At 47.0% G+C, this 24169-nt stretch overlaps 2 non-coding genes across 2 annotated transcripts; both read left to right on the forward strand.

Annotated features, from left to right (window-relative positions):
- The first annotated feature begins 714 nt into the window (after positions 1 to 714).
- LOC114807271 lies at positions 715 to 852 on the forward strand. Its single transcript, XR_003755322.1, has one exon. It is a non-coding gene; the product is annotated as a small nucleolar RNA SNORA7 (small nucleolar RNA).
- Positions 853 to 23488: 22636 nt separating this feature from the next.
- On the forward strand, positions 23489 to 23628 carry LOC114807218. The gene has a single exon (XR_003755270.1). It is a non-coding gene; the product is annotated as a small nucleolar RNA SNORA7 (small nucleolar RNA).
- Positions 23629 to 24169: the final 541 nt, after the last annotated feature.

The following is a 24169-nucleotide window of genomic DNA, read 5'->3' on the forward strand; positions in this document are numbered from 1 at the left end:
AATATGATTGATTGACTGATTGGCCAGGGCAGTATCTTAATCTCTTCACTGATAATTTCCCCAGCACTATTATGCCTAAATGCTTACTACATGGTAGGGCGATGATGTTGATAATAACAACCTCAGGAGATCATCTGATTCCCTCCCCTGCTTCCCAGCATCTTTGTTTCACTCTGTTTCATTAGTCCTCTCTAAATCGCTGCGAAGTTCTGGCATTGAGCCAACATCTCAGTGTGGTCTGGCTACTTCCAACAACACGGAGGTAGTATGGTCTAGTGACAAGGGTCCAGACCTGGACTCTAGTGCTGGCCCTCAGGGAAGTCACTTCATCGCTCTGTGCCTCAGTAGTTTCCTCAACTGTAAAATGGGCATAACAACACCAGCCTCCTCCAGCCACTCAGGGATGTTGTGAGGAAATGAATGGTGCGAAATCACTTTGGAAAAAAATAAAAAAGTGTTCTACAAATTCAAGCTATTATTACCCCATGGTGGCAGCTACACTCATCCTAAATATGTATTTCAATTATCTCCTGAGGAACTCAACAACAGAACCACTTTTAAATGTAACTTTAGACCCCTTTGCTTTTCCTCCTCTGTGTGCCCTCCCTGGGGAGTGGGGAGAGCAGTGGAGGAGTTGAGCTGAGCTTATCTAATTACCACAGGGTTTAATGATAATAATAATAATAATAATTTGGTATGTGTTAAGCACTTACTCCCCTCTCAGGGTCACACCTGGAGAGTTTCCAGTACTCTACCAGTATCGGCTGTAGGAGGGAGAATCAAGCAGAGACCTGCCCTTTCCATTCATAGCTTGAGCAATGGTTAGCGAGTGGAAGGCAATCTGCTACAGGTCAAAACTCATCCATGCTGGGCAGCAGCGGCGTGGGAGAGAGTTGAGGGCAGAGACTCGAGTTTACTGCGTGGAAGGTGGTAATGGTAAAACACTTCCATATTTTTCCCAAGAAAACTCTCTGGATACACTACCAGAACGATTGCAGATGCAGAGCGGGGCGTTCTGGGAGAGATGTGTCCCTGGTGTCGCTATAGATCGGAAACAACTCAACGGCATAAGACAAGACAAGTAAGTGCTTACTAAGCACTGTACTGAGAGCTGGGGTAGATATAGGTCTCACATGAGCCTCACAGAGTAAGCAGGTGGGAAAACAGGTACTAAATCCCCATTTTGCTGATGAGGGGATCGAGGCACAGAGAAGCTAAGTGACGTGCCCAAGGTCACACAGCAGACATGTAGCAGAGCCAGTATTAGAACCTAGGTCCTCTGATTCCCAGGCCCGGGCTCTTTCCATTAGTCCACACTGCTTCCCTAGCTCGGTGATGACCCTTTCTAGAGAAGCAGCCTTGCATAGTGGATCAAGCACGGGCCTGGGAGTCAGATTGACCTGGGTTCTAATCTCAGCTCCACCACTTGTCTGCTGGGTGACCTTGGTCAAGTCACTTCACCTTTCTGGGCCTCAGTTACCTCTTCAGTAAAATGGGGGTTAAGACTGTGAGCCCCATGTGAGACATGGACTGTGTCCAACCTGATTAGTTTGTACCTTCCCCAGTGCTTAGAACAGTGCCTGGCACATAGTAAGTGCTTAACACATACCATTATTATTATTATTAGACATGCGGATGCAAGCCAGAGTTCTGAACAGGGTGGTGGAATGGAGAAGCCTAGAGGTTGAAACTGAGGGGGATGTTAGGGAGAGGCTTTGAGTAAGAAAATGTAGACAACTGGCATAGCTACAGTTGGGTTCCTCTCCTTCCCCCTTCCCTGTCTCTCAACCTCATACACAACAGCATTCATTCATTCATTCAATAGTATTTATTGAGCGCTTACTATGTGCAGAGCACTGTACTAAGCACTTGGAATGTACAAATCGGTAACAGATAGAGACAGTCCCTGCCCTTTGACGGGCTTACAGTCTAATCAGGGGAGACAGACAAAAACAATAGCAATAAATAGAATCAAGATACAGTCCTGTACGTATTTGCTCCCTCAGCTCCTCCCTCTCAGTTATTAGCCTTGGTTAGGTGTAAGTAAGAGAGATGAAATAACTTTGTTATAAGCAATGGGTTTCCAGCTTTTGACAGTTCCCAGTTTCAGGATTACATTTTTACCTAGAAATAAAATTGGAGTGAGCTAAGCTGTCCAAAATAAAATGTATTTGATAATTAAGCTTTCCTCACATTCCTTATGCTACACAATTTAATATATTAGAGAATTAAGCAGTGCTTGGAAACACATGTTGCATTGTGTGGTGCCTGATCACGAAGAATGATAGCCACAAAGCAGAAAATCCATTGGTTCAGTTGGCTGCCTACTTCATCAGATATACATATTATGAAAGTTGCCCACTGTATCAGAAATTCATTTTTATCAAAATATCTTTTTCATTTCTGAACAGCTTCCATTTTCTCAATGTCTCAGAGTAGCATTTGGAAGGAAATTGGGCTTTAAGGGTGGACAGATGGAGAAAAATCTCCTTTTCCTTCAGAGCTGATCACTATAATCTTTCATCTCCCCACACAAGCTGCTGCTGGCATGGCAAGGTAACTATTTCAATACTCTCTCTGGGTGAGACCCTCTCTGAAATGGGTGAAATTGGGAGACAGAGCTTCACCTGATTCTTTTCCATTATGCACTGGCCAAATCTCTTCTCTTGAAATACTACTGAGTGAGAGTAGAGGGTGGTGAGAAGTGGAGGGGAGGTACTGGACCGGTCTCAATGGAGGTGGGTGTTGACAAAAGGATCATTCTTCAGTCTTCCTGTTTGAGTCATCCATGATACCACATTACCTCCCCACTCAGAATGGGTAGGGGGAGTCAAGGTGGAGAGGGTGTCGAGAGGCTAGAATATATATGCTCAAAGAAACTACAGAGTGAAAGTGCCTGGCTCCCTTTTTCCACCTTTCCAACACTGTTCTGGAAGTACTAGAAATGTTAGGTGAGGAGAACACCCAAAGTCCAGGGTGCATCCATTTGTGATAAGTCTGGTCTACCAACTCTATCGTACTCTCCCAGGTGTTTAGTGCAGTACTCTGAACACAGTAAGTATGCAGAAGAGATCATTGATTGACAAATGTAATTTTTAAAAGCTGAAACGCATGAAAAATTCACTAGATTTGGCTTCCCCCGGCCTGCCTTGGGTCACTCATTCTCTTTCCTGCTCATTCTTACCCAATGCCCATCCTCTCTAGGCTGTTCCTCTTCTCTCCACCCCCGCCACCCCGCTCCCACACAACCCACAGTTTTTTCCTGTATCATCCATTTTTCCCACCTCCATTGCCCTCCCTCATTCCTTCAGGTACTCATCGCCCTCTCCCCACCTCTCCCCACCCTGGGTTCCTCTAAGACAGCTGGGAGCAAGGCAGCGCCTTCTTCACCCCACCCAAGAGCAGCCCAGGCCTGGTGATGAAGTGGAGTTGAGGACTGGGGAAAGCCCAAAGAGTTGTCCAACACCTCACTCCCAAAATTACTGCTGATAATGACAGTTTCCCTTTGGATTGCAGATACCAAAATCCAACGAGTAAATTCAGAAACGCAAGAGGGAGCTGAGCCAATAGTCCAACAGTGTGAAGGCGGGAGAAAAAAACGTCAGAGGGAAGGAGACAAGCACAGAGACATACAGAGAGTGGGGAATGCAGGAGGCAATTCAGAGGGGAGACCCTTCTCTCTCCCTCCATCTTTTACCTCCTCCTTACACCTCTCTGAAGTAACCAACCCCCAGAAACTGGACCCTCTGATTTTTCTCTCCTCCTGCCGGGCTCCAAATAAGGCTAAGGAATCCTGTACCTTTTCACAGCCTATCGTGGTGGCACAACTTGCCCTCCATGGGTTGGCTGTTGTCCCTGCCTCCTCTCCTATCTTTAGTTAGCTCTGTCTGGCCCGAGATGGCTAATATATTATGAATCAAAGATGCTGCTTGCTGTTTCTTCCCTTAAACTCTTTCAGCAAGCAAGAAATTGGACTCAGAAAGCAGCCTTCTGTTGTTGCTTTCACTTCCTCCCTATACCCCCTCACTCCAACCCTCACCTCCCTAGGTCCTTCCTACCCTCTCATCCTTCTCAGCTCAGAGAGCTTTCTCACCTGCTTTCTAAAGTCTACCCCCTCCACCTGCTTCTCTGACCCCATCCCTTCTCACCTTCTAAAAACAGTTGCACCTACTCTTCTTGCTTCCTTGGCCCCCATCAGCATGACTTAGTGGAAAGAGCACGGGTTTGGGAGTCAGAAGGTCATGGGTTCTAATAGCGGCTCCGCCACTTGTCTGCTGTGTGACCTTGGGCAAGCCTCTTAACTTCTCTGTGCCTCAATTACTTCATCTGTAAAATGGAAATTTAGACTGTGAGCCCCACGTGGGACAACCTGATTACTCTGCATCTACCCCAGCACTTAGAACAGTGCTTGGCACATACTAAGCACTTAACAAACACCATTATTATTATTATTAAACTCACTCTCTGATGGTTCCACCCCCTCTCCTTCTCTGGATCCCCCTGCACCATTGAGCTATTACCCCATCTCCCTCTTCCTATTCCTGTTCAAACTTCTCTACTCACCCACTCCTACCACATCTACCTCTGCTATCTTACATATCGTCTTGGACATCTCTACTTGGATGTCCTGCCAGCACCTTAAACTCAACAGGTCCCTAACTCAACAGGTCCCTAACTGAGCTCCTCATTTCCCCTCTAAATCCTGTCCTTCACTTAACTTTCCCATCACAGATGACATAGCCATCCATGTACTGAGGCACAGAAAGAAGCAGTGTGGCTCAGTGGCAAGAGCACGGGCTTGGGAGTCAGAGGTCAGGGGTTCGAATCCCAACTCCACCACTTGTCATCTTTGTGACTCTGGGCGAATGGCTTAACTTCTCTGTGGCTAAGTTACCTCATCTGTCAAATGGGGATTAAGACTGTGAGCGCCACGTGGGACAACCTGATTACCTTGTATCTCCCCTAACGCTTAGAACATAACTATTATTATTATTATTACCATACCATCCTTTTTTGAGAAGCAGTGTGGCTTAATGGAAAGAGCCCAGGCTTGGGAGTCAGAGGTCATGGGTTCTAATCCCAACTCTGCCACTTGTCTGCTGTGTGGCCCTGGGTAAGTCGCTTAACCTCTCTGTGCCTCAGTTACCTCATCTGTAAAATGGGGATTAAAATTGTGAGCCCCACGTGGGATAACCTGATTACTTTGTATCTACCCCCAGCACTTAGAACAGTGCTTGGCACATAGTAAGCACTTAACAGATACCATCATTATGATTATTATTATTGTGAACTTACTTAAACCCTCCTTAGCGCTTGTGTCTATACTATTTTGATGACTCTAGTCATGAATATTTTGATGTTTGCCTTCCCCATTAGAGAATAAACTCCTCATGGTCAGGGAACATATCACTTCCTTACTTTGTAATTTGCAAGCCTCTAATACAGTGACCCTTACCAAGTGGGTGTTCGATAAATGCTATTACTTCTACTGAAGCATGACTCATCCTTGCCTGACTTCCTCTTTCACTCACCTGCTCCTCTTCCTTTTCCTCCTCCCCTTCCCCCCACCCTTCTTGTGCTTCTTTGCTTCCCCTCCCCCCTCCTTGTCTGCTGCAGCTACTTTAAAAGTGATAAAGATAGCACAACAGCAGTGTCAGTCTGTCAATTGCATTTATTGAGCACTTACTGTGTGCAGAGCACTGTTCTACCCGCTTGGGAGAATACAATATAAAAATAAAACAGACACATTCCCTGCCCACAGTGAGCTTATAGTCTAGAGAGCGAGACAAACATTAATATAAATAAAATTACGGGTATGTACATAAGTGCTGTAGGGCCGGGAAGAGGTTGAATAAAGGGAGAAAGTCTGGGTGACACAGAAGGGAGTGGAAGAAAAAGAAAAGAGAACTTAATCAGGGAAGGCCTCTTGGAGGAGATGTGCCTCCAATAAGGCTTAGTAGGGGAGCGGAGGAAGAGAGAGAGTACTTGTCTGTTAAATATAAGGAGGGAGAGGATTCCAGGCCGGAGGCAGGATGTGGTTGAGAGGTCAGCGGCAAGATAGATGAGATTGAGGTTCACTGAGAAGGTTGGCATTAGAGGAGCAAAGTGTGTGGGTTGGGTTGTAGTAGGAGAGTAGCGAGGTGAGGTAGGAGGGGGCAAGGCGATTGAGCGCTTTAAAGCCGATGGTAAGGAAATTGATGCGGAGGGGGATGGGTAACCACTGGAGGTTCTTGAGGTATGGGGAACCATGGCCTGAAATGATGTGGGCAGCAGAGTGAAGTATGGACTGGAGTGGAGAGAAACAGGAGGCTGGGAGGTCAGCAAAGAGGCTAATTCATTCAATCATTCATTCATTCAACTGTATTTATTGAGCACTCACTGTGTGCAGAACAATGTACGAAGTGCTTGTATGAATTGAAAGTACAATTCGGCAACAGAGACAATCCCTACCCAACAACGGGCTCACAGTCTAGAAGGGGGAGACAGACAACAAAACAAGTAGACAGGTATTTGGTATTTGTATTTGTTAAGCGCTTACTATGTGCCGAGCACTGTTCTAAGCGCTGGGGTAGACACAGGGGAATCAGGTTGTCCCACGTGGGGCTCACAGTCTTAATCCCCATTTTACAGATGAGGTAACTGAGGCACCGAGAAGTTAAGTGACTTGCCCAAAGTCACACAGCTGACAAGTAGACAGGCATCAATAGCATCAAAATAGATAAATAGAATTATAGATATATAATAATGATGGCATTTGTTAAGCGCTTACTATGTGCAAAGCACTGTTCTAAGCGCTGGGGAGGATACAAAGTGATCGGGTTGTCCCACGTGGGGCTCACAGTCTTAATCCCCATTTTACAGATGAGGTAACTGAGGCTCAGAGAAGTTAAGTGGCTTGCCCAAAGTCACACAGCTGACAAGCGGCAGATCCGGGATTTGAACCCATAACCTCTGACTCCCAAGCCCGGGCTCTTTCCACTGAACCACGCTGCTTCTCTATATACACATATATATACACATCGTTAATAAAATAAACAGAATAACAAATATGTACAAAAATACACAAGTGCTGAGGGGCAAGGAAGGGGGTAGAGCAGAGGGAGGGAGGAGGGGCGATGAGGAAGGGAGGAGGGAGGGAGCAGAGGAAAAGGGGGGCTCAGTCTGGGAAGGCCTCCTGGAGGAGGTGAGCTTTCAGTAGGGCTTTGAAGAGGGAAGAGACCTAGTTTGGCAGATGTGAGGAGGGAGGGCATTCCAGGCCAGAGGTAGGACGTGGGCCAGGGGTCGACGGTGGGACAGGTGAGAACGAGGCACAGTGAGGAGGTTAGCGGCAGAGGAGCAGAGTGTGCAGGCTGGACTGTAGAAGGAGAGAAGGGAGGTGAGGTAGGAGGGGGCCAGGTGATGGAGAGCTTTGAAGCCAAGAGTGAGGAGTTTTTGTTTCATGCGAACGTTGATAGGCAACCACTGGATATTTTTGAGGAGGGAGGTGACATGCCCAGAGCATTTCTGTAGAAAGATAATCCGGACAGCAGAGTGAAGTATAGACTGAAGTGGGGAGAGACAGGAGGATGGGAGATGAGAAAGGAGGCTGATGCAGTAATCCAGTCGGGATATGATGGTAGCGGTTTGGATGGAGAGGAAAGGGCGGATCTTATCAAGGCAGGATAGGCTAAGTGCTTGGATGAATGTGGTAGTGAGTGGCGACAGGCATTATAGCCCTGTGGGAATCCTGGCTCCTGGGGTTGGGGCATTGGCCAGTCCTGCTGGTAGGGGACTGGAAACACTCATAATCTAAAATACACTTACCGCCTCTCTGTCTGTCTCCCCACCCACTTGCTTGCTTGGTGCTTGCTTGCCCGGAATGGCAGCCACATTGGTGAAACATTGCTGAAGCGCCTACTTTCTACTTCAGGTTTCACCTACAGGTTGAAAGTAACCATCCAGTCAGTTTCAACACCCCAGTGATGGTTTTGATCAGGCATTTCTTTTAAATGCTAATGAATGACTCACTTTGGTAATATAGATCCCCTAATAATGTTATTCAGGTGTCATTCACTGAATATATTCCAGAGCCAAACAAGTGATTCCTGGAACCCAGAAGGGAGTTATTTCCTATATCATAGGCCTCGCCCTAGAGCTGCTTGCTGAGCTGAAAGTTAATGCACTTTGAAGAGGAAAGCAATTCCTTTCTCTCCAACTAAGGCACCTTTTTTTTTTTTCATTCCATGAAATTGGGCAGAGCGAGACAAACACCAAAATAACATGAACAGTTTTTAGTGTTTGATCAAATCCATTTCATATGTTAATTTCTAAATTACCATTCAGTCATGTAAAGACATGAAGACACTTGGCCAAAAATTGATCCCATTAAATGAGACACAATTAAGACTAATTTATTCCGCCCACACCAATTCCCACTTGTGGCTTTACAAAGCCCTTGCAAGAACCCAATTGTCCGCTTTTACATTTTTAATAAAGTCGACCTGACTCAGAAGATCACCAATCAATCTAAAGAGGCTACTTATAGTATGTCCAGGGATGAGGGAGGAAAAACTTTTAACATTGGAAACACATTTAGGCAGTTATATCAGTTGTTGCTTTCTTTTCAGCAGTAGAAAAAATACTCTGTGCTGTAGTCGTAAGAGGAAAAGACTCATATTCTGGGTCATTAGGCCCTTTCCCCCCTGAAATGCAAAGAGCTATTAAAGGGGAAATTGTTTCTCCGGGAGAAGTTTTCAGAAAATATCTGGGCAAGTGTCTTTAAGTCTGTATTGCTAGAGATGAGATATTCAGCCAGAATTGCAATTAGGTTCTCATCAGATCTCCAAAATAATCCTGTACATACAGATCTCCTTTTTACAGGGAATCACCAATCGCTCATTTTTTTCATCACCAAAATTTCCCAAAGGACAGGAAAGTAGTTTTCGTGTCCTTTCCCAAAATTTCCCAAAATTTCCTAAAGGATAATGCTGCATCTCCTCCCATCTTCAAGACATCCCTACTTGGATGTCCTCCTGTCACCTCAAATTTAACGTCTGGAATAGAGCTCCTTCTCTTCCCACCCAAACCCTGCTCTCCTTCTGACTTTCCCATCACTGTAGGCGGCACCACCCATTCTTCCTGTCTCACAAGCCCATAACCTTGGCGTTATCCTTGACTCTTCTCTGCCATTCAACCCACATATTCAATCTGTCACCAACTCCTGTCGGTCCCACCTTCACAACATCGCTAAAATCCGCCCTTTCCTCTCCATCCAAACTGCTACCATGTTAATACAGTCACTCATCCAATCCTGTCTGGATTACTGCATCAGCCTCCTTGCTGACCTCCCAGCCTCCTGTCTTTCACCACTCCAGTCCATACTTCACTCTGCTGCCCGGATCATTTTTCTATAAAAACTTTCAGGATGTGTCACCCGCTTCCTCAAAAAACTCGAGTGGTTGCCCATCCACCTCCATATCAAACAAAAACTTCTCACCATTGGCTTTAAAGCACTCCATTACCTTGCCCCCACCTACCTCACCTTGCTTCTCTCCTTCTACTACCCAGCCCACACACTTCATTCTAGTGAGAAGCAGTGTGGCTTAGTGGAAAGGGCATAGGCTTGGGAGTCAGAGGACATGGGTTCTAATCCTGGCTCTGCCACTTGTCTGCTGGGTGACCTTGGGCAAGCCACTTAACTTCTCTGTGCCTCAGGTACCTCATCTGTAAAATGAGGATTAAGACTGTGAGCCCCACGTGGGACAACCTGATTACCTTGTATCTACCCCAGTGCTTAAAACAGTGCTTGGCACAGAGTAAGTGCTTAACAAATACCATAATTATTATTATTATTAACCTTCTCACTGTGCCTCGATCTCACCTGTCTTGCTGCCGAACCTAGCCCAAGTCCTGCCTCTGCCCTCTGCTCTGTCCCCTAATCCGACAGACAATTCCTCTCCCCAACTTGAGTGCCCTACTAAAGGCACATCTCCTCCAAGAGGCCTTGCCAGACTAAGCCCCACTTTTCCTCATCTCTCACTCCCTTCTGCATTGCCCTGATTTGCTCCCTTTGCTCTCCTTCACCCAGCCCCACATCACTTATTTACATATCCGTAATTTTATTTTTTTGTATTGATGTCTGTCTCCCCCTATCTAGACTGTAAGCTCATTGTGGGAAAGGGAATGTTACTGTTGACTGTTGGGTTGTACTTTCCCAAGTGCTTAGCACGTTGCTCTGCACACAATAAGCGCTCAATAAATACAATTGAATGAATGAATGGTTTTCCCTGCCCAGTTTCCTACGCTCTGGAAGGCTGCCACTGCCACATCTGTAAGGGAGGGGAAGGCCAAAGAGCAAGGTGGTAGGGTTAGCACAAAAGAAGGTAAGTAAGCAGCGTGGCTCAGTGGAAAGAGCCTGGGCTTCGTAGTCAGAGGTCATGGGTTCGACTCCCGGCTCTGCCACTTGTCAGCTGTGTGACTGTGGGCAAGTCACTTAAATTCTCTGTGCCTCAGTTCCCTCATCTGTAAAATGGGGACTAACTGTGAGCCTCATGTGGGACAACCTGATTACCCTGTATCTACCCCAGTGCTTAGAACAGTGCTCTGCACATAGTAAGCACTTAACAAATACCAACATTATTATTATTAGAGAAGCAGCGTGGCTCAGTGGAAAGAGCACGGGCTTTGGAGTCAGGGCTTATGAGTTCGAATCCCAGCTCTGCCACTTGTCGGCTGTGTGACTGTGGGCAAGTCACTTAACTTCTCTGTGCCTCAGTTCCCTCATCTGTAAAATGGGGATTAAGATTGTGAGCCCCACATGGGACAACCTGATTCCTCTGTGTCTACCCCAGCGCTTAGAACAGTGCTCGGCACATAGTAAGTGCTTAACAAATACCAACATTATTATTATTATTATTATTATTATTAAGCATGGGTTGCTGTGTCTGAAAAGGTCATAAAGTTGTCTTGGAGCATAATTTCTGATCAGAACAGTGGGCTACAACCATTTCCATTGCAAGCTAATCATCACTTCCCATATTATCTCAGTGTGGGATTGCATGGTGACCATTCTGACTAGATTATGGTCCAGAGGGACCCACCAGTACATTCAACCACATGTCTCTACCTGTAATTTACTAAAGTAATTAGTAATGCCTGTAATGCCTGTCTCCCCATCTAGACTGTAAGCTCACTGTGGGCTGGGAACATGTCTACCAACTCTGTTGTACGGTGCTCTCCCAAGCACTTAGTATGGTGCTTTGCACAGAGTAAGGGCTCAGTAAATACCATTAATTGATTGATTGACTGATGCCTGTAGACACAATCTGTAAACCCAGAAGTGACTTAGTGGATAGATCACGGGTCTGGGAGTCAGTAGGACCTGGGTTCTAATCCCGGCTTCACCACATGCCTGCCGTGTCACCTTGGGCGAGTCACCTCACTTCTCTGGGCCTCAGTTACCTCATCTGTAAAATGGGGGTTAAGACTGTGTCTCATGTGGGACAAGGACCATGTCCAACCTGATTAACTTGTATCTACTCCAACATTTAGTACAGTACTCAGCATATAGTAAGTGCTTAACAAGTACTATTACTATTATTATTATTTATTATTACTTAGGAAAAGCACACCCTCTTTACAGCCATTAAAAACAGCATACAGGCTTTACAGGGCCTTTCTCAGAACATAATCTGGGTAAATCAGGAGAGTCCTGCACTAGAATAACAGCACCACTGATCATCTAAATCAGTGTTATTCAACCGGTAGTCCTGTCTTCAATATGGCCATCAACATTCTCATTGAGAGTACTTACCATTAGTGGCACTTCACAGCACATAAGGTAGTGTTTGGCTCAAGCCCCTTAGGTAAACTATGGTAGTTTTTACTTTACTAAGGGATGGTGAGGGTTATCTGTTGCTTAAGATATTGTCAAATCTCTAATGTAAAGGAGTTTGCTATGTCCCCATCAATGTTATTTACTTCTCCATTTAATGCCTATTAATTGCTCCAAAATCCTATGGCTATTTAGTGGCAAAGCTCAGGACCAAGTATCTCTTGAGAGGTACTTTAAACATAAAAAGACTGAAAAGCAGTCATCTGAATTATTTAAAGTGCCCCTCCATCCAAAATCGGGATAATACATTTTAGTAATTCTATTCGAGTTGTCACACTTGCTAATGAATAACTCAGTTGGGCTGCTTCATCTTTGGCTCTAAGAACAACAGAGCCAAATAAGAGACTTCAATAGCCTAGAAGTAAGTGATTGTCCTGATGTAGACCCAGGCATACTTAGCCTGGGAAAGAGAAGATAAAGTCAAGTGGCCTCTTGTCCACTAAATTGAGGCCAGCCCCTCAATAAAACCCTAGGTAAAGACTCCTGGCATTGTGAAGAAGGCCTAGATCTGGAGGTAAAAACATTGCCTGACAGCCACTGGAAACTTCCTGGAGAAACATTTTGTTGGAGGAAGAATGTAAAATTTGAGTGGCCTTTTTACTATGTTATCTCTGGTCCAAACTGCCAAAGGTGGAATGGATATTTATTTGTTTGGTGCACCAAAACAAGCAAACAAATGCCTAGCACTATGTTCCTGCTTTTTCATTCTTCTCCCCCCTACCCACTCCTGCTCCTTTCCATTTAGAAGTCTCCCTCTAATAATAATAATTATTATTATAATAATAATACTATAACAAATAATAGTATTTGTTAAGTGCTTACTAGGTGCCAAGCACTGTTCTAAGCACTGGGGTAGATACAAAGTAATCAGGTTGTCCCACTTGGGGCTCACAGTCTTAATCCACATTTTACAGATGAGGTAACTGAGGCACAGAGAAGTTACATAGCTTGCCCAAGGCCACACAGCAGACAGGTGGTGGAGCCAGGATTAGAACCCACGTCCTCTGACTCCCAAGCCTGGGCTCTTTCCATTAAGCCATGCTGCTTCTCTACTCTTTGTCTCTCTCCATAGGGGGGAGGAGGAGTGGTAGCAAGTGCTTAATACAGTGCTTGGCACATAGAAAGTGCTTAATAAATTTGACTGATTGATTGATTGACTGACCATGGCAATGAAACCTGATGAAGCCCTGGACTTTGATTCATTTCCTCATTCATATTTGTGATCCCCTCTATTCCTTATAAAGATTATAAGGAAACTAACCATAAACGCATGAATAGATGAATAATGTCTTTATTTTTACTGGGCTCAATTCATAAATACACTGTAGTTGGTTAAAGCTACTTGATTTCCTATTACTGGAATTTGCTTTTTAATTCTGGGCAGATATAGAATTGCTATTTTGTTTTTTCCTGAGCATGCTGGGTTTTCCCCTCTATGTCTGTGATGATCTTCTGGTCACTTGGGTACAGAAAACATTTCATTTGTACAGTTTTAAAGGTGAAAGAACTAAAGAATGTTGAGTAAATGGTTCATTCATTCAATAGTATTTATTGAGAGCTTACTATGTGCAGAGCACTGTACTAAGCGCTTGGGATGAACAAGTCGGCAACAGATAGAGACAGTCCCTGCCGTTTGACGGGTTTACAGTCTAATCGGGGGAGATGGACAGACGAGAACAATGGCACTAAACAGTGTCAAGGGGAAGAACATCTCGTAAAAACAATGGCAACTAAATAGAATCAAGGCGATGTACAATTCATTAACAAAATAAATAGGGTAACGAAAATATATACAGTTGAGCGGACGAGTACAGTGCTGTGGGGATGGGAAGGGAGAGGTGGAGGAGCAGAGGGAAAAGGGGAAAATGAGGCTTTAGCTGCGGAGAGGTAAAGGGGGATGGCAGAGGGAGTAGAGGGGGAAGAGGAGCTCAGTCTGGGAACGCCTCTTGGAGGAGGTGATTTTTAAGTAAGGTTTTGAAGAGGGAAAGAGAATCAGTTTGGCGGAGGTGAGGAGGGAGGGCGTTCCAGGACCGCGGGAGGACGTGACCCAGGGGTCGACGGCGGGATAGGCGAGACCGAGGGACGGTGAGGAGGTGGGCGGCAGAGGAGCGGAGCGTGCGGGGTGGGCGGTAGAAAGAGAGAAGGGAGGAGAGGTAGGAAGGGGCAAGGTGATGGAGAGCCTTGAAGCCTAGAGTGAGGAGTTTTTGTTTGGAGCGGAGGTCGATAGGCAACCACTGGAGTTGTTTAAGAAGGGGAGTGACATGCCCAGATCGTTTCTGCAGGAAGATGAGCCGGGCAGCAGAGTGAAGAATAGACCGGAGCGGGGCGAGAGAGGAGGAAGGGAGGTCAGAGAGAAGGCTGACACAGTAGTCTAGCCGGGATATAACGAGAGCCCGTAATAGTAAGGTAGCCGTTTGGGTGGAGAGGAAAAGGCGGATCTTGGCGATATTGTAGAGGTGAAACCGGCAGGTCTTGGTAACGGATAGGATGTGTGGGGTGAACGAGAGGGACGAGTCAAGGATGACACCGAGATTGCGGGCCTGAGAGACGGGAAGGATGGTCGTGCCATCCACGGTGATAGAGAAGTCTGGGAGAGGACCGGGTTTGGGAGGGAAGATGAGGAGCTCAGTCTTGCTCATGTTGAGTTTTAGGTGGCGGGCCGACATCCAGGTGGAGACGTCCCGGAGGCAGGAGGAGATGCGAGCCTGAAGGGAGGGGGAGAGGACAGGGGCGGAGATGTAGATCTGCGTGTCATCTGCGTAGAGATGGTAGTCAAAGCCGTGAGAGCGGATGAGTTCACCGAGGGAGTGAGTGTAAATGGAGAACAGAAGAGGGCCAAGAACTAACCCTTGAGGAACTCCAACAGTTAAAGGATGGGAGGGGGAGGAGGCTCCAGCGTAGGAGACCGAGAATGATCGGCCAGAGAGGTAAGAGGAGAACCAGGAGAGGACAGAGTCCGTGAAGCCAAGGTGAGATAAGGTATGGAGGAGGAGGGGATGGTCGACAGTGTCAAAGGCAGCAGAGAGGTCAAGGAGGATTAGAATGGAGTAGGAGCCATTGGATTTGGCAAGAAGGAGGTCATGGGTGACCTTAGAGAGAGCAGTCTCGGTAGAGTGGAGGGGACGGAAGCCAGATTGGAGGGGGTCTAGGAGAGAATGGGAGTTAAGGAATTCTAGGCATCGATTGTAGACGACTCGTTCTAGGATTTTGGAAAGGAAGGGTAGTAGGGAGATAGGACAATAACTGGAGGGGGAAGTGGGGTCAAGAGCAGGTTTTTTTAGGATGGGGGAGACGTGGGCATGTTTGAAGGCAGAGGGGAAGGAGCCCTTGGAGATTGAGTGGTTAAAAATAGAAGTTAAGGAAGGGAGGAGGGCAGGGGCGATGGTTTTAAGAAGGTGAGAGGGAATGGGGTCCGAGGCGCAGGTGGAGGGGGTGGCACTTGTGAGGAGGGAGGAGATCTCCTCTGAGGATACTGCAGGGAAGGATGAGAAAGTAGGGGAGGGGGTTGTTGGGGGGGAGGGGAGAGGCGGAGGGGTGACTTTGGGGAGCTCAGACCTGATCGTGTTGATTTTCGTGAGGAAATAGGTGGCCAGATCATTGGGGGTGAGAGATGGAGGAGGGGGAGGAACAGGGGGCCTAAGGAGAGAGTCTGTCAGACCCAGCCAAAGATTCTATGTCCCGAGCAGTGGAGGAAAAAGGAGAGGGTGTGTGAGGGAGCCTAAATCTGGGGATGAGTCTAGCTGTCATTCTGCTCCTTCTTGCCTGTCTTTTCTGGATTCCTGGATAATGGTAGGGAAGGAGAACAGAGCCGAGTGAGGTGTTTCTGCCAGAGGGGCCATTTGGAAGGGGAGTATTTATAGTCATGGGCTCTAATCCCGGCTCTGCCACTTGTCTGCTGCGTGACCTTGGGCAAGTCACTTCACTTCTCTGGGCCTCAATTACCTCATCTGTAAAATGGGGATTGAGACTGTGAGCCACACATGGGACAGGGACTCTGTCCAACCTGATTTGCTTGTATCTACCCCAGTGCGTAGTACGGTGCCCAGCACATAATAAGTGCTTAACAAATACCATCATAATTATTATTATCTGTGGGGAAACTGTGTGTTCCATGAATTTACTGGAGCAAAAAAGTATACACATCATTACTGCCACATTATTGCTATGGTTCCCTCTGAACCTCCTGCAAAGGCTCCCCTGAACATGTCTACCAATTCTGTTATACTCTCCTAAGCGCTTAGTACCATGCTCTGCCTAGAGTTAACATTTCATAGATACCACTGATTGATTTGATGGGAGCAAATGGTTGCAGAAATCAAAGGTATTTATGGAGCGCTTACTGTGTGCAGAGCTCTGTACTAATCACTTGGGAGAGTACGATACAACAGAGTTGGTAGACATGCTCCCTGCCGACAGTGAGCTTACAGTGTACTGGGAGAGACAAGATATTAATGTGAATAAATCATTTATTGACAGGTACATAAGTGTTGTTGGGCTGAGAGTGGGGCAAATGCCCAAAGGGAACAGATCTGAGTGCACAGACATCACAGAATGGAGAGGTAGCTGGGGAAGAAAGGGGCTTAATCAGGGAAGACCTCTTGGAGGAGATGTGACCTTAATATGGCTTCAAAAGTGGGGAGAGCGGTGGTCTGCCATATGGGGAACCCTCCCTTGACCACTCGACCCCGCGGCTCCGCCCAGTTATCTCTCCATCTCCCTCCTACCATTCCTTTGCAAACTCCTTTAGCAAGTTGCCTACACCTGCTGCCTCTATTTCCTCTCCTCCAATTTTCTCCTCAATTCCCTCCAATCTGGCTTCCACCCACTTCGCTCTGCCGAAACTCCCTCTCAAAGGTCACCAGTGATCTCCTTCTTGTCAAATCCAACGACTTCTACTCCATCCTGATCCTCCTCAACCCTTCAGCTGCTTTCGACGCTGTGGACCACCCCCTTTCCCTGGAAACACTATCCAACCATGACTTCACTGAAGCAGTATGGCCTAGTGGAATCGGACCTGGGAACCGAAAGGACCTGAGTTAATAATATTGGTATTTGTTAAGCGCTTACTATGTGCAGAGCACTGTTCTAAGCGCTGGGGTAGATACAGGGTAATCAAGATTGTCCCACGTGAGGCTCACAGTTAATCCCCATTTTACAGATGAGGTAACTGAGGCACAGAGAAGTTAAGTGAGTTGCCCACAGTCACACAGCTGACAAGTGGCACAGCCGGGAGTCGAACTCATGACCTTTGACTCCGAAGCCCAGGCTCTTTCCACTGAGCCACGCTGTTTCTCTATAATATAATGTTGGTATTTGCTAAGCGCTTACCTTGTGCTGAGCGCTGTTCTAAGCGCTGGGGTAGTTACAGGGTCATCAGGTTGTCCCACATGAGGCTCACAATCTTAATCCCCATTTTACAGATGAGGGAACTGAGGCACAGAGAAGTGAAGTGACTCGCCCGAGGACCCCCGCCAAATGAGTGGTGGAGCCGGGATGAGAACCCAGGTGCCCTGACTCCCAGGCCCGGACTCTCCCCCGCAGGCCGCACTGCTTCCCTCGGGCCCGAGGGGGGAGAGCACCTCCCAGGTGAGGAGCACTGGTGCCAGGAGCGGGAATGCCCCCGCCCCTGTCGGCCCCCGGCCCCCCACCCCTTCCCTCCTGGTCCCCCGGGCACGCCCCCCTCACCTGCAGGGCCAGGTCCACGGCCTCCTCGTAGAGCTCCAGCACCTTGTACACGTGCACGCAGGCGCGGCGGTGGCCGTGCTCGGCGCAGAGCCGCAGGGCGTACTTGAGGTCGTAGTGCACACGGTGGGGGCTGGTGCCCTCCTGCACCAGGTAGCCCAGAAGGGCGTCAGGCCGGCCGCGGGCATAGAGCGACAGCAGGTAGTTGTGGATGGCCTGGTCGGTCTCGCCCAGCTCGTGCATGCAGAACTCTAGGTAGCGGATGGCCTGGCTGACGGACTGGGCCTCGCCGGCCGGGCTGGACAAGTTTACCAGGGCCGGGATGAGCTGGCAGGCGTCCAGGCGGGGGCCCTGGGCGATCCAGGCGTCCACTAGTTGGCGGGGCGTGTGGCGGATGAGGACGGGCGAGAACTTGTAGAAGAGCTGGGGGTCCCGGTGGCGGGCCAGCACGGCTAGGGCCTCCTCGTAGGCCTCGTGCTGGCAGTGGTGGACCACCACGTGCCCGTAGTCCTGCGTGACCACGGCAAAGAACACCATGTGCTCCGTGTCTCCGTGGCTGGCCAGCAGCTCGTGGACCAGGGCCCAGCCGGCCAGCAGCCACTCCTTGTGGCAGGGGCTGGACAGGAAGGCCCAGAATTGCTTGCGCGCCTCCAGGTAGAGGGCCCAGTCTTCCGGCCAGCCCCGCAGGGCCCCGAGCTGGCTGAGGAAGAGCTCCGTCAGCCAGGCGGTCAGCAGGGAGGCCTGCGTGCGCTCGGCCGGCTTCAGCCCGGCCAGCTTGCACTTCAGGAACTCGGCCAGGGCCACCTCCTGCCGGGCCCCCAGAAGTTCTAATCCCAGCTCTGTCCCTTGCCTGCTGTGTGGCCTTGGGCAAGTCACTTCACTTCATCTGTAAAATGGGGGTTAAGACCGTGAGGCCCATGTGGGATATGGACGTGTCCAACCTGATTATTTTGTACCTACCTCAGCACTTAGTACAGTTCCTGGCAAATAGTAAATGCTTAACAGATACCATTAAAAAAAAACAAAAAAAAAAACTGTCCACTCCTGCTTCTCCTATTTCTCTGGATGCTCACTTTCAGTCTCTTTTGCGGGCTCCTTCTCTGCCTCCCACCCTCTAACTGTGGGAGTCCCTCATGGCTCAGTGCTGGGTCCCCTTCTATTCTCCATCTACACCCACTCCCTTGGAGAACTCATTTGCTCCCTGGGCTTCAACTACCATCTCTATGCAGATGATCCCCAAATCTACATCTCCAGCCCTGATCTCTCTCCCTCTCTGCAGTCTCACATTTCTTCCTGCCTTCAGGAGATATCTACTAGGATGTCCTGCTGACACCACAAACTTAACATGTCCAAAACAGAACTCCTCATCTTCCCACAAAAACCTTGTCCTCTCTTTGACTTTCCCATCATTGTAGACAATACTACTATCCCCCCTGTCTCATAAGCCTGTAACCTTGGCATTTTCCTCGACTTATCCCTCTCCTTCTACCCACATATTCAATCTGTCACCAAATCCTGTCAGTTCAACCTTCACAACATCCCTAAAATCCACCCTTTCCTCTGTATCTAAATTGCTACCATGTGAATCCAAGCACTTATTGTAGCCCACCTTGATTATTGTATCCACCTCCTTGCTGGCCTCCCTGCCTCCTGTCTCTCCCCATTTCAGTCCATACTGCCTGGATCATTTTTCTATAAAACCTTTCAGTCCATGTTTCCCAACTCCTCAAGAACCTCCACCTCAGCATCAAACAGGAATTCCTTACTATAGGCTTTAAAGCACTCAAACACCTTGCCCCATGCTACCTTACCTCCTTGATTTCCCACTACAACCCAGCTCACACACTCTGCTCCTCTAATTCCAACCTACTCATTATATATACCTCGATCTCATAAGTCTCACTGCCCATCACTCACCCCACCTTCAAAGCCTTTTTAAGAGCACATCTCCTCCACAAGCCTCCCCCAACTAAATCCTTATTTCCTCTTCTCCCACTCCATTCTTTGTTGCCCTTGCACTCAGATTTGCACCCTTATTCCCCCCTCCCTCGGCCCCACAGCCCTTCAGGACATATCCGTTATTTATTTGTTTATATCAATGTCTATCTCCCCCTATAGACGGTAAAGCTCACTGTGGGCAGGGAATGTGTCTACCAACTCTGTTATATTGTACTCTCCCAAGTACTTAGGCCAGTGTTTTGCAAAAAGTAAACACACAATAAATACGATTGATTGATTATGGAGGGGGAGGGAGTTCCATGCCAGGAGGACGTGGGAAACGAGTTGGCTACAAGAGAGACGAGATGGGGGCACAGTGAGGAAGCTGGCACTAAAGGAGCAAATTGTGTGGGCTGGGCTATAGTAGATCAGTGAGCCAGGTAGGAGTGGGCAAGCTGATTGAGTGCTTTAAAGCTGATGGAAGGAGTTTTTGTTTGAGGTGGAGGTTTCTGTAAAATGTGGGAGCCCAACTCTATCTGAACAGAACTCCCCAAAATATATTGCTAAGTGGTACCAGCCACGTTATCAAGGGCACTCAGGGAAATCAATTTACCGTTGAGGAGGCCCAATGCAATTATTGGCATTTTGACATGGATAACACAGTAAAGAAATAACTGGCTTGAAAGTGGATGGAAAATGGGAAATCAAGACTGAAAGAACCCAAGTTAGTTTCCCTAAGAATACAGGGAGGAAATGGTGACCGATATTGAAGGATTTACAGATTTCCAGTCCTCTACTCAAACTTCTGAAGATCTCTCTCGGTCCGTTTCAATATCCAGGTTACTCTCTCCCAATTTCATTTGGATCACGTACCTTTTCTCCGCAATCCTGTGACTCTCAATTAATATGTACAATTTCAACTCCTCACTGATTATTTATTTTTATTCATAGTTGGTCATCTATGGAAATGTATTCACTAAAAAGATGGTCCAGTCTCTGACATTTCACAAAGTAAATGAGAATTCTGCCCACTTTGGTGCAGCGTGGCTCAGTGGAAAGAGCACGGGCTTTGGAGTCAGAGGTCATGAGTTCGAATCCCAGCTCTGCCACTTGTCAGCTGTGTGACTGTGGGCAAGTCACTTAACTTCTCTGTGCCTCAGTTCCCTCATCTGTAAAATGGGGATTAAGATTGTGAGCCCCACGTGGGACATCCTGATTCCCCTGTGTCTACCCCAGCACTTAGAACAGTGCTCGGCACATAGTAAGTGCTTAACAAATACCAATATTATTATTATTATTATTCTGAGCTGCCCACTGAGACCCTTGATAAAAGAAAGCTTTTTTAAATTGAGTTAATTAATTTAGATACCATTTCAGTAAATTATTCACTATTTCAAACCCTATCCAGGACATGGGGATCATTACTGTCCAGAATATTTGTGTAGAGCATCAGGAATAGACTGATACAAGACTTGGCAATTCCTTCTTAACCAAAGTGCTTTATTTTTCACAAGAGGTAAATCTTTCTCAATTGAAAGCTAAGGAATCAAATCTAAAGCTTTGGCATAAAAATTACTCACTGATGCAAGGGAGTTCATATTTTTTCCCCTTGGCACAGTATTTCATGATTGCATTTCTGCTTCTTGGTAGAATCTAGAAAGCAGTATATCCTGAGTAACACAAATTCAAAGTTAAGCTTTCCTTATTAGGACTATGACAGATTGCAGAGAGTCACAATAGAATGATTGAGGACTTGTACTAATCACACCAATTGATATAAATTACTATGTCAGCTGTACCATGCAGCAGTCTGTAGGATTTACACCTCATTAGCTCCGCGGCGCTAAATGAATCAACAGAGTTCAGTGGTACCATTTTAAATTAATTGTTCCCATAATAAGGCAAAAATTTTAAATGGCAACTTGAAAAGTGGAATCAAAACTTTTGGTGAACCAAATCGGTTGGAGAAAAACAGTTGGAGGAAACAAAGTGTGGTAATTAATTTTTCTGATTTAACTCAACTCATAAAGAATGCCTTTCATCTGATCGATGCACAGTTATACAGCTCACACCTAGCCAATCATCAGGGTAGGGGATTTAGCATGTTAATAAACAAGTGTGACCTTGGGCAAGTCACTTCACTTTTCTGTGCCTCAGTTACCTTATCCATAAAATGGGGATTGAGCTTGTGAGCCCCATGTAGGACAAGGACTATGTCCAACCTGATTACCTTGTATCTACCCCAATGCTTAGAACACTGCTTGGCACACAGTAAGTGCTTAACAAATACCATAATCATTATTATTATTACCATTACTAGTATTATCATTATCATTAAAAGTTAGGGAAACAGCTCAGTGTGTGTTATTTTCTTCAGGTTTTGCAGAGGAAGTGGTGGGGCCTAGTGGAAAGGGTACAGGCCTGGCAGTCAGAGGACCTGGGTTCTAATCCTGGCTCTGCCACTTAGCTGCCATGTGACCTTGGGCAAATGGCTTCACTTCTCAGTGCCTTAGTTTCCTCAGTTCTTCCTCCCCCTTAAACTATGAGCCCCGGGTGGGACAGGTATTGGGTCTGCTCCGGTTATCCTGTATCTAGCACAGAGTAAGCGCTTAAGAAGTACCACAATTATTGTTATTATCAAGATGGTAACCATCTTAATAGAACCTTCAGCCATTCTCAACCTTTTCCATACCTATAAATGACATGTCTATCCTCCAGGACTTGGAGTGATATTTACCATCTGTCTTTCCTTTGTTCCCCACATTCAGCCCACCATATCCTGCATCTTCTCTAAAGGGTCTACCTCTTTGTCTCCATTCTTACGTACAGCTTTAGTCAAGGCCCCAGCCACTTCCTGCCTGGATTCCTTGCCGGAGATCCTGCTTCCAGCCTCTTCTACCTCCAATCCAGCCTTCATTCAATATCTAGAATAATCTTCCACAGGCACCATATGAATCAGTTCTCTATTCCTCAAATGACCCCCAGCTGCTCTGTAGATTGATGAAAATTTCTGGCTATGGCTTTAAACATTTTACATCAACTGGGTCCCTCTACCCAATCATCATCCTCCTATCCCACACTTGTGAACTCCGCCCCTGTCAAGCCGACGTGCTCCCCAGAAACTGAGGAGAGGTCAGAGAAGTCGAAGTAGCAGGATAGAACCGTGTCAGCAAAACTGAGACCTGATAGTAGTGTTTCGAAGAAGAGTCAAAGGCAGCAGAGAGATTGAGGAAGCTCAGGATGGAATTGTCTTTTGGATTTGGCTACAAAAACGTCACTGGGAACCTTGGAGAAAGCAGTCTAAGTAGAACGGATGGTTGAAAACCAGACCGCAGAGGGTCGAGGAGAGAGTTGGTGGAGAGGAAAAGTATACCACCTGTTCTAGGAGTTTGGATAGGTTTTGGAATCAGGGAGATGGGGTGGTAGCTGGGGCGGGGGGAGGGGACTGTAGGATCAAGAAAGGATTTTTTGAAAATAGAGGAGACACGTTTGTGTTAGAATCATTCAGTCAATCATATTTATCGAGCACATACTGTTATGCAGAGCACTGTACTAAGTGCTTGGTAGAGTACGCTATAACGGTGTTGTTAGACACGTTCCCTGCTCACAAAGAGCTTACAGTTTAGAAGGGGAGATAGATCTTACTAGAAATAAATATATTATGGATATGTACATTAGTGCTGTGGGACTGAGGGTGGGGTAAATAAAGGATGCAAATCCAAATGCGGAAGGTGATGCAGAAGGGAGAGAGAGTAGAGGAAGTGAGGGCTTAGTCAGGGAAGACGTCTTGGGGGAGATGTAATTTTAATAAGGCTTTGAAGGGGGGGGAAGCGTGATTGTCTGTAGCATATGAAGGGGGAGGGAGTTCTAAGCCAGTGGCAGGATATGGGTGAGAGGTCAGCAGTGAGACAGATGAGATAGAGGTACAGTGAGTAGGTTGGCACTGGAGGGGCAAAGCTAGGCTGTAGTATGAAATCAGTGAGGTAAGATAGGAGGCCCCTCTCAGGATGGCACCTGGAGAGTTTCCAGTACTCTACCTGTCTCGACTATGGGAGGGAGAGTCAAGCAGAGTCAAGCCCATTTCATTCCTAGCTTGGGCAGTCGCTAGTGAGTGGAAGGCAATCTCTGCTACAGTCAAAACTCACCCGTGCTGGGCAGCAGCAGCATGGGAGAGAGTGGAGGATGGAGTTGACTCAAGTTGACTACGTGGAGAAGGCCACGGTCAGCCACTTCCATATTTTTACCAAGAAAACTCTATGTATACACACCCAGAATGATTGTAGATAGAGGGGGGCATTCTGGGAGATGTATCCATGGAGTCACTATGGATTGGAGACGACTCGACAGCATAAGACAAGATAGGAGGGGACAAACTGATTGAATGTTGGTAAGGAATTTGTTTGATGTGGAGGAGGATGGGCAACCACTGAAGGTGCTTGAGAAGTGAGGAATCATGGACTGAATGGTTTTTTAGAAAGTTGATCAGGGCAGCAGAGTGAAGGATGGATTGGCGTGGAGAGAGATGTGTGGGGAGGTAAGTGAGAAGGCTAATGCAGTAGTCAAGGCAGAAGAGGTTAACTTCTTGGGTTCACGTGGTAACAGTTTGGATGAAAAAAGAGCAGATTTTAGCGATGCTCTGGAGGTTGAATCGACAGGATTAGGTGACAGATTGAATAT

This window comes from Ornithorhynchus anatinus, chromosome X1 (assembly GCF_004115215.2).
Source record: "Ornithorhynchus anatinus isolate Pmale09 chromosome X1, mOrnAna1.pri.v4, whole genome shotgun sequence".
Lineage (NCBI taxonomy): Eukaryota > Metazoa > Chordata > Mammalia > Monotremata > Ornithorhynchidae > Ornithorhynchus > Ornithorhynchus anatinus.